Source organism: Theobroma cacao, chromosome 7 (assembly GCF_000208745.1).
Source record: "Theobroma cacao cultivar B97-61/B2 chromosome 7, Criollo_cocoa_genome_V2, whole genome shotgun sequence".
Classification (NCBI taxonomy): domain Eukaryota; kingdom Viridiplantae; phylum Streptophyta; class Magnoliopsida; order Malvales; family Malvaceae; genus Theobroma; species Theobroma cacao.
Window position 1 is genome coordinate 3,765,191 of NC_030856.1, and position 13,955 is coordinate 3,779,145.

General features: G+C 32.8%; 1 pseudogene; it reads left to right on the forward strand.

Annotated features, from left to right (window-relative positions):
• Positions 3,293 to 6,367, forward strand: LOC108662719 (annotated as a pseudogene).

Here is a 13,955-nt window from a genome sequence, read left to right on the forward strand (position 1 = left end):
TTGTACTTCGGATTTCTCTCTCTCACCATCCCACTCTCTCAAATTTTATTGATTTCTCTCTTCGGCATTTGTCTGCTATGCTTTCGATTTCTCTCTCCCGCATTTTCAAATTTCTCTTTCTTACGCTTTCAAGACACCAAGCAATGGTTTTGACGTGCTTGGGTAGGTGACTATTTGGGAAATTCAATGTTTAGGTATTTTGGATAAAACTAAAATGGTGAAAATAATCACAAATGTATGAAATAGCTTTTAATTGAATCAATTAGGGACCTAGACACTAAAAAACTCAAAATTTTGAAATTTATAAACCGAAGTTTTCAAAGGAATTTTTTTTTATTTTTAGTTAAAGTAGGTGTTTTAGATAAAAAAAATTTATATTTTGATTTATGAAAACATATTAGAAACACTTTAATCAGTGCCAAATTGTCAAAAAAATAAAAAGAGTTGAGAGGATTGGAAGTTTTGGTTCGTAAGTAACAACAACATTTTAGGTATTAAAGTGTAACAAAATGTTTTTGAATATGTCATGTAACAATAATATTTTTTCAACATGGTATGTAACAACAATATTTCTTTTTTCAACATGGCGTGTAATGATAATTCTATTTTGTAGAATTATTTTACTCTAATTTTGTTATTAAATATTAGCTAAGTCCTCAATTTTCAATTATAATTTACTTATTTTTAGTTGTTTTTATAATTAGGTTAATTTTAAGTTAGTTATTTTAATTTTATGTTATTTCTTTTAATTTGTTTATTATTGATTAGTTTTTATATTTTTTGTAGAATTAAAGGTGATTTGGGCTTAATTTTGGAAAGTAAGATGTTCAAAGATCTAGAATCTGCTTGCATATGTTATAGTATTTTGGCCACATCTCGAGTTACAGAACTCCAAATGATGTGATTCTTAGACCAGTGGAAAGTTAAGAGACAGATCTACAACTTTTGTGTAGATCACTTTGCCCAGTTCTACCTCGAAGATAGAGAAAATCGTGTCAAAAAATAGTAGACGTACTGTACCGGGAATGAAAATTTGTAAAGATTGACAATTTGAATTTTGGGCCTCTTATTATACTTTTAAGCCCAATTAAACCCTAAGTCAGCTTAAGGAACTTTAGGTTTAGTCTATTAGTATAAATAGAATATGTTTGACAACATTAAAAAAAGAGGAAGACAACCTTTGGGAGATTCAAGAAATTAGAAGTTGAGGCTGAAACTTGAAGATCAAGGCGGAGAATATTGTTTTGTTTTCTCTCTTAGCTTTTATCTTGATACTTTTAATGGTTGAATTTACACAATGTTATTTTATTTTGCAATTATGAGTAGCTAAACTTCTTTCTCTAAGATTGCAATTGAACTCACATGTAGTTTAAGTTTTTAATATCTTTCTTACTTATTTTAATGGAATTTGAATTGTTTATTTCAATTTGTTCTTAATGCTTTTAATTGCCTGATCACCAATTAAATTGATCTAGGAACCTAAACAAACTTGGGAAAGGGAGTTTAGAGTAAACTAAAATTGGGATAGCATATGATCAAATTAATTGATTTGCATATAGGATAAGGATATACCTATAGGCCATATGTAGCCAGATTAGAGCCTGAACTTAATGAGTCTGTTTTAATTTCAATTCACATAGGGATATAGTGTTTTGATTAAAATAGATATTTTTATAGGAAGAGTCGGAAAGACCTTTATAAATAATTTAGGACTCTAGGTTAGCAATTCAACCCATTGAAATAAGTTAAGGAAGAGAGGTAAGATTTAGATGAACTGTGAGGAATATTGTAATCCTAGGTTTGTTTAATTTGATATTTTCTCAAGACTATTATTATTTTGATTTTTCTTATTAGTTTTAATTTCAGTTAATCAGTTTTAGTTCATTACTTAATTTTGATTGTTTGGATAAAATTGAATTGTTTTAATTTTAGTACTTAGTAAAATTTTAGATCAATTCCCTGTGGGATTGATACTCTGCTTGCTAATATACTATTTATTCGATACGTATACTTGCGTAGTAGGATTTTAACTGACAAGTTTTTGGCGCCGTTACCGGGGAATTAATTCTAGATTTATTACTAATACTAATACCAAACAATTTAGTCTTACTTCAAATTTTATTTTTCTTATTTTAATTTTAACTTTTATTTTCTTGCAGATATCTTTGGTCATTGTATGCAAAGAAGAGACAACTTGAATCTTGTTCCTTTTGATCCTGAGATAGAAAGAACTTTCAGAAGGCGTCGCAGGGAGAATTTACAAGTTGCAGTTTTAAATTAGACAATGGCCGAGGATAACATTAATAATGGTAATAATGCCATTAATGTGGTTCCCAAAGCAAATAGAGCATTGCAAGACTATGCAGTTCCTCTGTTGCAAGATTTGCACCAAAGCATTAGGAGACCTTCCATCAATGCGAATAATTTTGAAATTAAACCAGCCTATATTCAGATGATTCAGTCTTCAGTCCAGTTTGGTGGGTTACCCAGTGATGATCTTAATGCTCATTTAGTAAATTTCCTAGAGATTTGAGATACCTTTAAATATAATGGAGTAACTGATGATGCTATTAGATTGAGACTGTTTCCATTCTCTCTAAGGGATAAAGCAAAAAGCTGGCTTAATTCACAGCCTAATGGGTCTATCACTACATGGGAAGAATTGGCTCAAAAGTTTCTCGCAAAGTTCTTTCCACCTGCAAAGATTGCAAAGTTGAGGAACGATATCACCTCATTCACACAATTTGATGGTGAGTCCTTGTATGAAGCTTGGGAGAGGTTTAAAGAACTATTGCGAAGATGTCCACATCATGGGCTTCCTAATTGGTTGCAAGTTCAGACATTCTATAATGGGCTTATTGGGTCAATTAAAACCACAATTGATGCTGCTGCTGGTGGGGCATTGATGAGTAAAAATGCAGCAGATGCTTATAAATTGTTGGAAAAGATGGCTTCAAATAATTATCAATGGCCTTCAGAAAGGTCGGGTTCGAGAAAAGCTTTTGGAGCTTATGAAGTTGACGCAATGAGCAACTTAGCTGCGCAAGTGGCTGCACTGTCCAAAAAGATCGACATAATGGGAGTTCATGCAGTTCAAAATTCAATTTTTGAGATGTGTGGGGATGGCCATTCAAATGATCAATGTCCATACAATTCTGAATCAGTTCAGTTTGTGGGGAACTTTAACAGATAGCAAAACAACCCATATTCTAATACTTATAATCTTGATTGGAGAAACCATCCAAATTTTTCATGGAATAACAATGCAGGGCCTTCCAATCCAAAACCCAACATGCCTCCGGGATTTCAACAGCAAGTTAGACCACCACTTCCTGAAAAGAAGCTCCAAGTGGAAGAACTACTTTTGCAGTATATATCCAAGAATGATGCGATAATTCAAAGCTTTGGAGCATCCTTGAGAAATCTTGAAACTCAAGTGGGACAACTTGCAAATTCTGTCAATAGTAGACCTCAAGGTTCCTTACCTAGTGGCACACAAATCAATCCTAAAGGTAAGGAACAATGCTAAACAATCACCTTAAGGAATGGAAAAGAGATTGAAGGGGTGAATGAAAAAGTAGTTGAACCTGAGAATGAACATGTTGATAATGAAAGAATTTGTGAGAAAGAAAGTGAAGACAAACAGAAAGAGAAGGTCAAGGCTGAAAATTAAGGAGTTTCTCAAGTCATCCATCCTCCACTACCTTTTCCCCAAAGGCTCCAAAAGCAAAAGCTTGAGAAGCAATTTCAGAAGTTCATTGATGTCTTCAAGAAATTACACATAAATATTTCTTTTGTTGAAGCTCTGGAACAAATGCCTAGTTATGTCAAGTTCTTGAAGGACATCCTCTCCAAAAAGAGAAAGTTAGGTGAGTTTGAAACTGTCTCCCTTACAGAAGAGTGTAGTGCAATTCTCCAAAACAAGCAACCACCAAAACTCAAAGATCTAGGTAGTTTCACAATCGCTTACACTATTGGTAATTTATTTTTTACAAAACCTTTGAGTGATTTAGGTGCAAGTATCAATTTAAGGCCTTGGTCAATTTTTGAGAAACTTGGTTTGGGGGAATGCAAACCCACTTCTGTAACTTTGCAATTGGCTGATCGTTCTTATGTGTACCAAAGGGGAATTATTGAAGATGTTCTTGTCAAGGTAGATAAATTTATTTTTCCAATTGATTTTATAATTCTTGACATGGAAGAAGATAGGCAAATTCCAATCATTCTTGGGAGGCCATTCTTAGCAACTGCTAGAGCTTTAATTGATGTTGAAAAAGGTGAGCTTACTTTGAGAGTTCAAGACCAACAGGTAACATTTAATATTTTCAAAGCTTTAAAATTACCTGTGACATCTGAAGACTGTTTTTCTATGAGTGTAGTGAACAATTTGACACATGATGTTTTCTTAGAAGAAAATCCCAATGATCCTCTTGAAGCATGTTTAATCGCTAACTCTGATAGGAATGATGATGAGTTTATTGAATATTCAAATTTGTTGAATGCTCACTCCAGATTTAGAACTAATCATCAATTTGAGTCTTTAGATATTTCAGCTTCTTTGGTGCCAACTTCTAAGCCTTCCGTTGAGGAGCCACCTACTTTGGAACTCAAACCTCTACCAGTACACTTGAGGTATGCTTTTCTTGGAAAATCTTCCTCTCTTCCGGTTATTATTTCTGATGCTCTTACTAGCTTGCAAGAGGAGAAGTTATTGCGAACACTTAGAGAATTCAAGAAAGCAATAGGGTGGACCATAGCTGATTTTAAGGGAATTAGCCCTTCTATTTGCATGCACAAAATTCTTCTTGAGGAAGATCACAAAGCCACAATTGAACAACAAAGAAGATTGAATCCCATCATGAAGGAAGTGGTTAAGAAGGAAATCATCAAGTGGTTGGATGTCGGAATAATCTACCTTATCTCTGATAGCTCATGGGTAAGTCCAGTTCAATGTGTTCCTAAGAAAGGAGGAACGACTATGATGGCCAATGACAATAATGAGCTCATTCCAATAAGAACGGTGACTGGATGGAGAGTGTGCATGGACTACCGCAAGCTCAACAAAGCTACAAGGAAAGATCACTTCCCTCTTCCATTCATTGATCAAATGTTAGATCGCTTGGCTGGTAAGGAATATTATTGTTTTCTAAATGGTTATTCTGGCTATAACCAAATTGCTATTGCTCCTGAAGATCAGGAAAAGACTACATTTACATGTCCTTATGGCACCTTTGCTTTTAGAAGAATGCCATTTAGATTATGTAATGCACCTGCCATCTTTCAACGATGCATGATGGCCATATTCACAAACATGGTGGAAAAATGCTTGGAGGTATTTATGGATGATTTCTCAGTCTTTGGAAATAATTTTGATGATTGTCTTTTAAATCTTGCTAAGGTACTCAAGAGGTACGAAGAGACAAATTTGGTGCTCAATTGGGAGAAATGTCACTTCATGGTGCGAGAAGGTATTGTTCTTGGGCACAAGATCTCTAGTAATGGCATTGAGGTAGATAAAGCAAAAATTGAAGCAATTGAGAAATTACCACCTCCAATAAATGTCAAAGGTATTAGAAGTTTTCTTGGTCATGCTGGCTTTTATAGAAAATTTATTAAGGACTTTTCAAAAATTTCTAAACCATTTTGCAATTTATTGGAGAAAGATGTGCCATTTAAGTTTGATAATGAATGTCTTGTTGCTTTTGATGAATTGAAGAAAAGATTAATATCTGCACCTATCATAATTTGTCCCGATTGGACTCTTCCTTTTGAGCTAATGTGTGATGCGAGTGATTATGCGATGGGAGCTGTTTTGGGACGGATAAAATCTTCCATTCCATCTATTATGCTAGCAAGACTTTGAACGAGGCTCAGAAAAATTATACCACGATAGAAAAGGAGCTTTTAGCTATGGTTTTTGCTTTTGACAAATTTCGCTCCTATCTCATGGGGACAAAGGTGATAGTGTACACTGATCACTCAGCTATCAAGTATTTGATTGCCAAGAAAGATGCTAAGCCAAGATTGATAAGATGGATCCTCTTACTTCAAGAATTTGATCTTGAGATTCGATAAAAAAGGAATAGAAAATCAAGTTGCAGACCACCTCTCAAGATTAGAAATTAAAGCTCAAGGTAAGGATTCGACCATAATCAAAGAGACGTTTCCTGATAAACAAATCCTTCAAGTTGGTAAGAAATCACTTCCTTGGTATGCTGATTTTGTAAACTATTTGGTAAGTAATATTATTCCCCTTTATTTAAATTTTCATCAGAAAAAGTTTTGCACGATGTTAAATTTTATTTTTGGGATGAGCCTTACTTGTTCAAACAGTGTAAAAATCAGATGTTTAGAAAATGCGTCCTAGAGGAAGAGATTCAAAGTGTGCTTCACCATTGCCATTCTTTAGATTATGGAGGACATTTTGGAGGAACAAAGACTGCTGCTAAAGTCCTCTAATCAGGTTTATATTGGCCTACATTATTTAAGGATGCTCATAATTTTGTATTGCATTGTGACAGGTGCCAAAGGGTGGGAAATATCTCAAGGCGACATGAAATGCCTCTCAACAACATCATGGAGATAGAAATTTTTTATGTATGGGGTATTGACTTCATGGGTCCGTTCATATCCTCATATAACAACAAATACATTTTGCTTGTTGTGGATTATGTCTCCAAGTGGGTTGAAGCAGCAGCCTTTCCTCATAATTATTCGAAGGTGGTCATGAATTTCATCAAGAAAAATATTTTCACTCGATTCGGCACTCCAAGGGCAATCATTAGTGATGAGGGAAGTCACTTTTGCAACAAATATTTTGATGCCCTTTTGGCAAAATATGGAGTTAAACATAAGGTTGCCACTGCGTACCATCCTCAGACTAGTGGCCAAGCAGAAGTATCGAATCCCGAAATCAAGAGGATTTTGGAGAAAATCATGTGTCCCACAAGAAAAGATTGGTCCAAGAGATTAGGATGAACTGTGGGCATATAGGACTGCTTATAAGACCCCGATTGGTATGTCTCCATATAAGTTGGTCTTTGGCAAAGCTTATCACTTACCGGTGGAACTTGAACACAATGCTTATTGGGCTGTCAAAAAGTTAAATTTTGATCTACAAGCAGCAGGTGAGCAAAGGTTGTTGCAGTTAAATGAGCTTGATGAATTTTGCCTTCAAGCTTATGAGAATGCTAAACTCTACAAAGAGAAAACAAAGCAATGGCATGATAAGAAGATATTGGCAAGAAGCTTTGAGCCAGGACAAGCAGTGTTACTTTATAATTCTCACTTAAAATTATTTTCGGGAAAGCTCAAATCAAGGTGGTCTGGTCCTTTTATTATCAATGAGGTATTCCCACATGGAGCGATCGAAGTTAGAGGGATAGATGGTCAAAAATTTAAAGTCAATGGAAAAAGATTAAAGCATTATTGGGGAGGCGAAATTAATCATCAACAATCCTTAATTCACTTGCTTGATACGGCCTAGAGTCCAAGACAATCCAGCTGAAGACTATAAATGAAGCGCTTCTTGGGAGGCAACCCAAGCTTCTTAATCTTACTCAGTTTTGGTTTATTTTATTTTATTTTTATTATTTCATTATTATTTTACTTTATTATTATTATTATTATTATTATCTATTCTTTTCCCTTTTTGCAGGTCAAAAAATCGATTCGGAGTAAGGGGAGTATTCTTGTCCCTTGTCTTTTATTTTCTTTTATCACATTGAGGACAATGTTCATTCTAAGTTTGGGGGAGTAGTTTAGAATTTTGTTAGTTTATTTACATGTTTTATTTGTGATTTGCATGTTTTGTTGTGTTAAAAAAAAAGATTTGAGATAGTTATATCTTATTCTTGATTGTCCCAATCCTAGGATGATATTTTAATTATCTTTTGATTCTTAGCTTTTGGGAAACATATAGTTATGATTTAATTTTATGTGATATTCTTGTGTTAGCTTTATTTTAGAATGTGACTTCCAATAATTTGAAGCACTATACTCTTTTACTTAGAATTTATGTGTGATTTAGAGAAATTTTATATTGATGAAAAAACATAGTGGAGTCAAGAATTCTAGAATTTGTTTGATTCTCTCTCGAGGCGAAATCTTAGATAACATTTAGGATAGGAAGTGATTTAGGCCATCTTTGGATCGTTTGAGCCTTTTTGAGCCTACCTTGTTATATTTATCCTTAGTCACCCTTTTTGAGCCTAATTTACCTTTTCTTTGTAATCGCACAGTTATATTAGCCTTGGCCTGTTTATTTAATTCCAGCAATTTGAACCTCTCGTCCCCTAAGTATGTTAATCGTTCTAAAGAGTGATTTGAGCTTAAAGATAAATTGAAGGAGAAAGGTGTAGAAAAAAAAAAAACACAAAAAGTGAAGGTTGTTAGTAAAATTACCCCTAGTCTATAATGGTCAAAAATAAGTTTGGGGGTTGAAAAAAAAAGGGGAAAAGAAAAGAAATAAAGTGTGTTGTACAAAGGAAAGTTTACTTCAAGTTTGGGGGTGCTATACAAAAAAAAAAAATTGAGCTCTTTATATGATCTAGATTGATTAAGTGCTTAGGGTGAATTTGAGCCTAAATATATCCTTTATCATACCTTGACCCTAGCCTTACATTACAAGCTTGATAAAGACTTATTGATCCTTGAATAAGTGTTAATCTACATTAGTAGAGAGAGAGATGAAAAGCAAACCTATGGGATCCTAGTACTAATCTATGCTTAGAGTTGACATAAAACTAATCCGAATTGCATGATATTCTTTGTAAGAGAGCATTCACACACACAGAGGAAGTCCATTCGAAAAATAAGTTTTCACTTGAATTGATGCATGAATTTAAGAATTAGCTGTATGTTACCTTAAGTTTGAATTTGAGTTAATTTCTGAGGAAAAATTAGGAAATCATGATTTGGTATTTCTATCTCCCATTTAAGGATTTTTTTTTTATGTTTTAGTTTTCTTTTTATAATTTTCTTTTGCTCGAGGACTAGCAAAATCTTAAGTTTGGGAGTGTGATAATTCTATTTTATAGAATTATTTTACTCTAATTTTGTTATTAAATATTAGCTAAGTCCTCAATTTTTAATTATAATTTACTTATTTTTAGTTGTTTTTATAATTAGGTTACTTTTAAGTTAGTTATTTTAATTTTATGTTATTTCTTTTAATTTGTTTATTATTGATTAGTTTTTATATTTTTTGTAGGATTAAAGATGATTTGGGCTTAATTTTGGAAAGTAAGATGTTGAAAGACCTAGAATCTGCTTGCATATGTTTCAGTATTTTGCATATGAATATGGGACACAATCCCACATTAGAAAAATATAAGGAAAAAGAGATTTAAATAAGAGGAGTAAAAGTTCATTGTTGTTGGACTTTAATAGGCAATGGGTCATGGATGAGTTTTTTGGGTCTGGATGTTTGGAAGTTAATTAAATTTAATTTTTAATTATTTATATTGGCACTTAGTAGGGCCATTAAAATTTATTTGACTAAATACTCAAATAAGTCCCTAAATTATACCAAAAGAGTCAATTAAACCCATATCCTTTTATTACGCTCAAATAAACCCTTAAACTTTTATTTTAGGTCAAATAAACCTTTCTCACTAACTGTTAACTAACAGAAGTCAACAATACAATTGCCAATTTTATACCAGGTCATCCATGATGTGGCATGTTGACATGTCATTTTATTTTATGCGTGCAAACTTATGTTAGTATCCATATTAAACGGAAAAACCATCCTTCTCAAAGTGAAATTACTCCTTATAAATTTGTAACACTCTTCTTCCTTATCTCCTGCCTAAGTAAATAATCTGTCAAAACTCTTCTTTCAATAGAAGAAAAAAAGAACATTAAAAACCATAATGATGAACCGTTCAGGCTTGTTTGACAATATCTTGCTAGAATTGTCTAAGGGCTAGAACTGTTTAGGCTTTTTATAGAACTTATGGTTCTAATATTTTCGAGATGGGGTTTAGAGCAACTAGATCAAGGTTTTTGCTAGAATTGTCCAAGCTTTTGATAGAAACTGTACTTCCAGGATGGGATTTAGAGCAAGAAAATCAGCCCTTAAAGAAAAGCCTTTCTCTTACGAATCAATCTATCCCCTTTATAGTTGATTATGGAGTTGCTTCACAGTTGGAAACTCGGTGAGAATGAGAATTCAAAGCTTGATACTGATGATTAGCATATCCCATATATTGAAGAGAAATATTCTTTTGAAATCAAAATTGAACTTCCTAACGTTAGACGAAGCACTCTTTGTAATCCCTAACACATAGTTATAAGAATAAAATTTAACCTTTTTTTTTAAAATTCATTAAGTTGATAAACAAATATAAATTGAAGATGAGTCTCCCAAGCCTTAAGTAGATATTCATTCTAAATGTGTTATGATCATGAAAGACTTCTCAAACATCATTTTCATTTAGATAATCTCTAAACCATGACGTTTGGGTTTTTTTTTCAAACCTAATTTATTTTTTTTGGTTAAAACCCTATGTTAAGAATAATCACGACTTAATTTGAAGTAATTAGGGTTTTTCTTAAATTATTTATTTAAAATCTCTAACTTAATTATTTTTAGACATTTGGATGGGTAAAAAAGGAAATCCAATTTCTAATTAGCAAGTTTTAATGCCATGTGGCATTGACATAATCAAAATGACATATCAACATGCCACGTGGCATAAAATTGCTTATTGTATAGTTGACTAACTTTCGTTAGTCAACAATTAAGGAATGGGGCTTATTTGACCCAAAATAAAAGTTCATGAGCTTTTTTGGATGAAAACAAAAGGATAAAGGCTTAATTGACTTTTTTATATAGTTTAGGGGTGTATTTAGGTATTTAGTCAAACTATGTTTTTATTTTTTATCAACAGATAACTATAATCATTGGAAACAAACAAAATAATTATGTTTGTGGTTTGAAAAATAATGTCTATTAGAAAACCAACAGACATAACTGCTAGAAAAAGATAGAAATAGATTGTGTTTAAAACAAACACAATTGTATCTGCTAGAAAACTGTCTCGATTGCCTAAAAATAAGACCTTACTTTGAAGCAAAAAAGACAAAGAAACAATGATAGAACAATCTCTCATTTCTTTTCAATATTTTTTCAAATTTTCTCCTATATCATTTTATTGTAGAGAATCATATAAAAGTCTAGATAATCTAGCCATACATCAATGGATGCTCAGTGGATTGACTTCGTCGATGCTATAATACCCCAACCTAAGTATACTTACATTAGTATATTTATAAAATCATAAATTAGACAAATAAGTCCTTTATTAAAATTTCTTATAAAATATTTGGGTTTATATTAGAATAGTTTTTATGCTAGGGACCTTTTAGCAAATGGAGTAGTTTTATTTTAGTTGGAGTTAGGTTACATTATCATGTAAAAAAAAATAGTTAATTATATCTTATCACATTTTAAAAAGAAGATCAATCAATTTTATCCAAGTAAGTTTGAAAAAGAAGGCAGTAAGACAAATCATTTGGGAGAAACTAATGAAGAAGAAAAAGAAGAAGAAGAAGAAGGCAGAAAAAGGGAAGACCTATTCAAAAAAAGCAGTGATTAAGGTATGATTGGGCTTTAACTTTAGTTTATGTTTCTTTAACTTCCGTTCAAATCCAATACTAATTCGATATTATTCCGCTGACTTTTCAATGGCATGATGGGTACCAATGGAAAGATCTTAAAAAGATCTTTCTAATGATTTTTTGTAGTATCTTGTTTGGCTTTGTGGTTAAGAAGATATAAATTTTTAAAGTTGATTGGAAATCTATTTTTATAATCAGGTTTTTATTGGCCTTTTCTTTTAAAGATGCTCATAATTTGGTTGAAAGATGTGATAAATGTCAAAGAGTAGGCAATATATCTAGAAAACATGAGATGCCTCTCAACATCCTAGAAGTTGAAATTTTTGATGTGTGGGGAATTGATTTTATGGGTCCATTCATTACATCCTTCAATAATGAATACATCTTGGTTGCTGTTGATTATGTCTCTAAATGAGTCGAAGCTGTTGCATTGTCAAGGAATGACTCTAAAGTAGTGATAAATTTCTTGCTGCAAAGGAACATCATCATACGTTTTTGTACACCTAGAGCCATAATTAGTGATGAAGGGTCTCACTTCCGCAACAAAAATTTTGAGGCACTCTTGGCCAAATATGGAGTCAAACACAAAATAGCCACTATTTATCATCCTCAAACAAGTAGCCAAGCTGAAGTTTCAAATTGAGAAATTAAAAGAATTTTGGAGAAGATTGTTTATCTTTCTAGAAACGATTGGTCTAAAAAATTGGGTGATGCTTTATGGGCTTATAGAATTGCATACAAAACTCTAATTAGGATGTCTCCTTATAAATTGGTGTTTGGAAAAGCTTGTCATCTTCTAGTTGAGCTTGAACACAAAGCATATTGGGCAATTAAAAATCTTAATTTTGATCTTCAAGCAACCAGAGAAAAGCATCTTTTGCAACTCAATTAGATGGATGAAGTTCGTCAAGAAGCATATGAGAGTGCAAGGATCTACAAAGAAAAGACAAAACGATGGCATGATCAGAAAATCATAAGAAGGAGTTTTAAGCCTGGCCAACATGTTCTCCTATACAATTCTCGTTTGAAATTATTTCCTAGAAAGTTGAAATCTCGTTGGTTTGGCCCTTTCACTATGATGAGAGTATATCTTCATGGAGCAGTAGAGGTGGCTGATGATAAATCAACCTTCAAAGTGAATGGGCAATGATTAAAACATTATTAGGGTGGTGATTTCGATCGTCAGAATACCTCAATCACACTTATCAACGCAATTTGAATAAAAAAAAAGTCAAGCCGAAGACTATAAAATCAAGCGCTTCTTGGGAGGCAACTCAAGCATTGTAACTTAATTTCTTTTATTTTTATTTATTCCATTAAATTATTAACAAATTATTTTTTTATTTTGTAGGTACCATTAAAGCCCTTCCTCTCTTAAAAAAATCAAAAAGGAAAGAGAGAGAGAGAGAGAGAGGTAGGTCATGACTCCCACTAGGGGAGGCCACGGCCTCCTAAACTTACCATGACATGGGCCGTGGCCTAAAAAAAATTGGAGAGGGTAGGCCGCGACTTCCCCAAAGGGATGTTGTAGCCTAACGGAGAAAACCAACGTGGGCTACGGCACCCCTGTTGTGGGCTGCCATAAATGGGCAGCCCATTACCCATAACCTTCCCCCCCCCCCCTGATGTGGGCTGCCAACAATGAGCAGCCCATTGCTCAATAAAACTCCTTTCTTTTCTTTTAGTTATTTTTATTTTATTAATTTATTTCTCTACATTAATCTCTATTTATTTTCTTTTTGTAGTAAATAAAAAAACATCCTTCTAGAAGTGAGAATGAGGAAGATGACGATAAGGAAGAGAAGGAGGATTAGAACTTCACGACATTCATCCAACCATCAAGGGAGTATTCTTTACCTTTCTTTTATTTTATCCAACATTGAAGACAATGTTTAGTTTAAGTTTGGGTGGGGGGGAAGGAATTTATTTTTCTAGTGGTAAATATTTTGTGCAAGTTTTAGATTTAATTTAAGTTGCATGCTTATCTCGATTTACAAATAATTTAGGATTAGTTGGTAAATGAATTTATTATTTTTGAATTTTATGAATCTAGAGTAAAGTTGTGTCAATTTTTTTCAATGCTTTCCCTATCCAATGATGATAACTAGTTGTCTTTAATTCTTAACTTTTGGTAAATAAGGTTTTTGTTTAGATTCATGCTAAATTCTTTTGTTAAGTATCATTGTTAGGATGTGATTTCCACAATTTTGAATACTATATCTTTTGCTTTGAATTATTGTGAATATCTAGAGAAGGTTTATACTGTTGTGAATTTTAGATTATGCAATGAATTCTAAAATTTGCTTGATTCTCTCTCGACGAGAAATCCT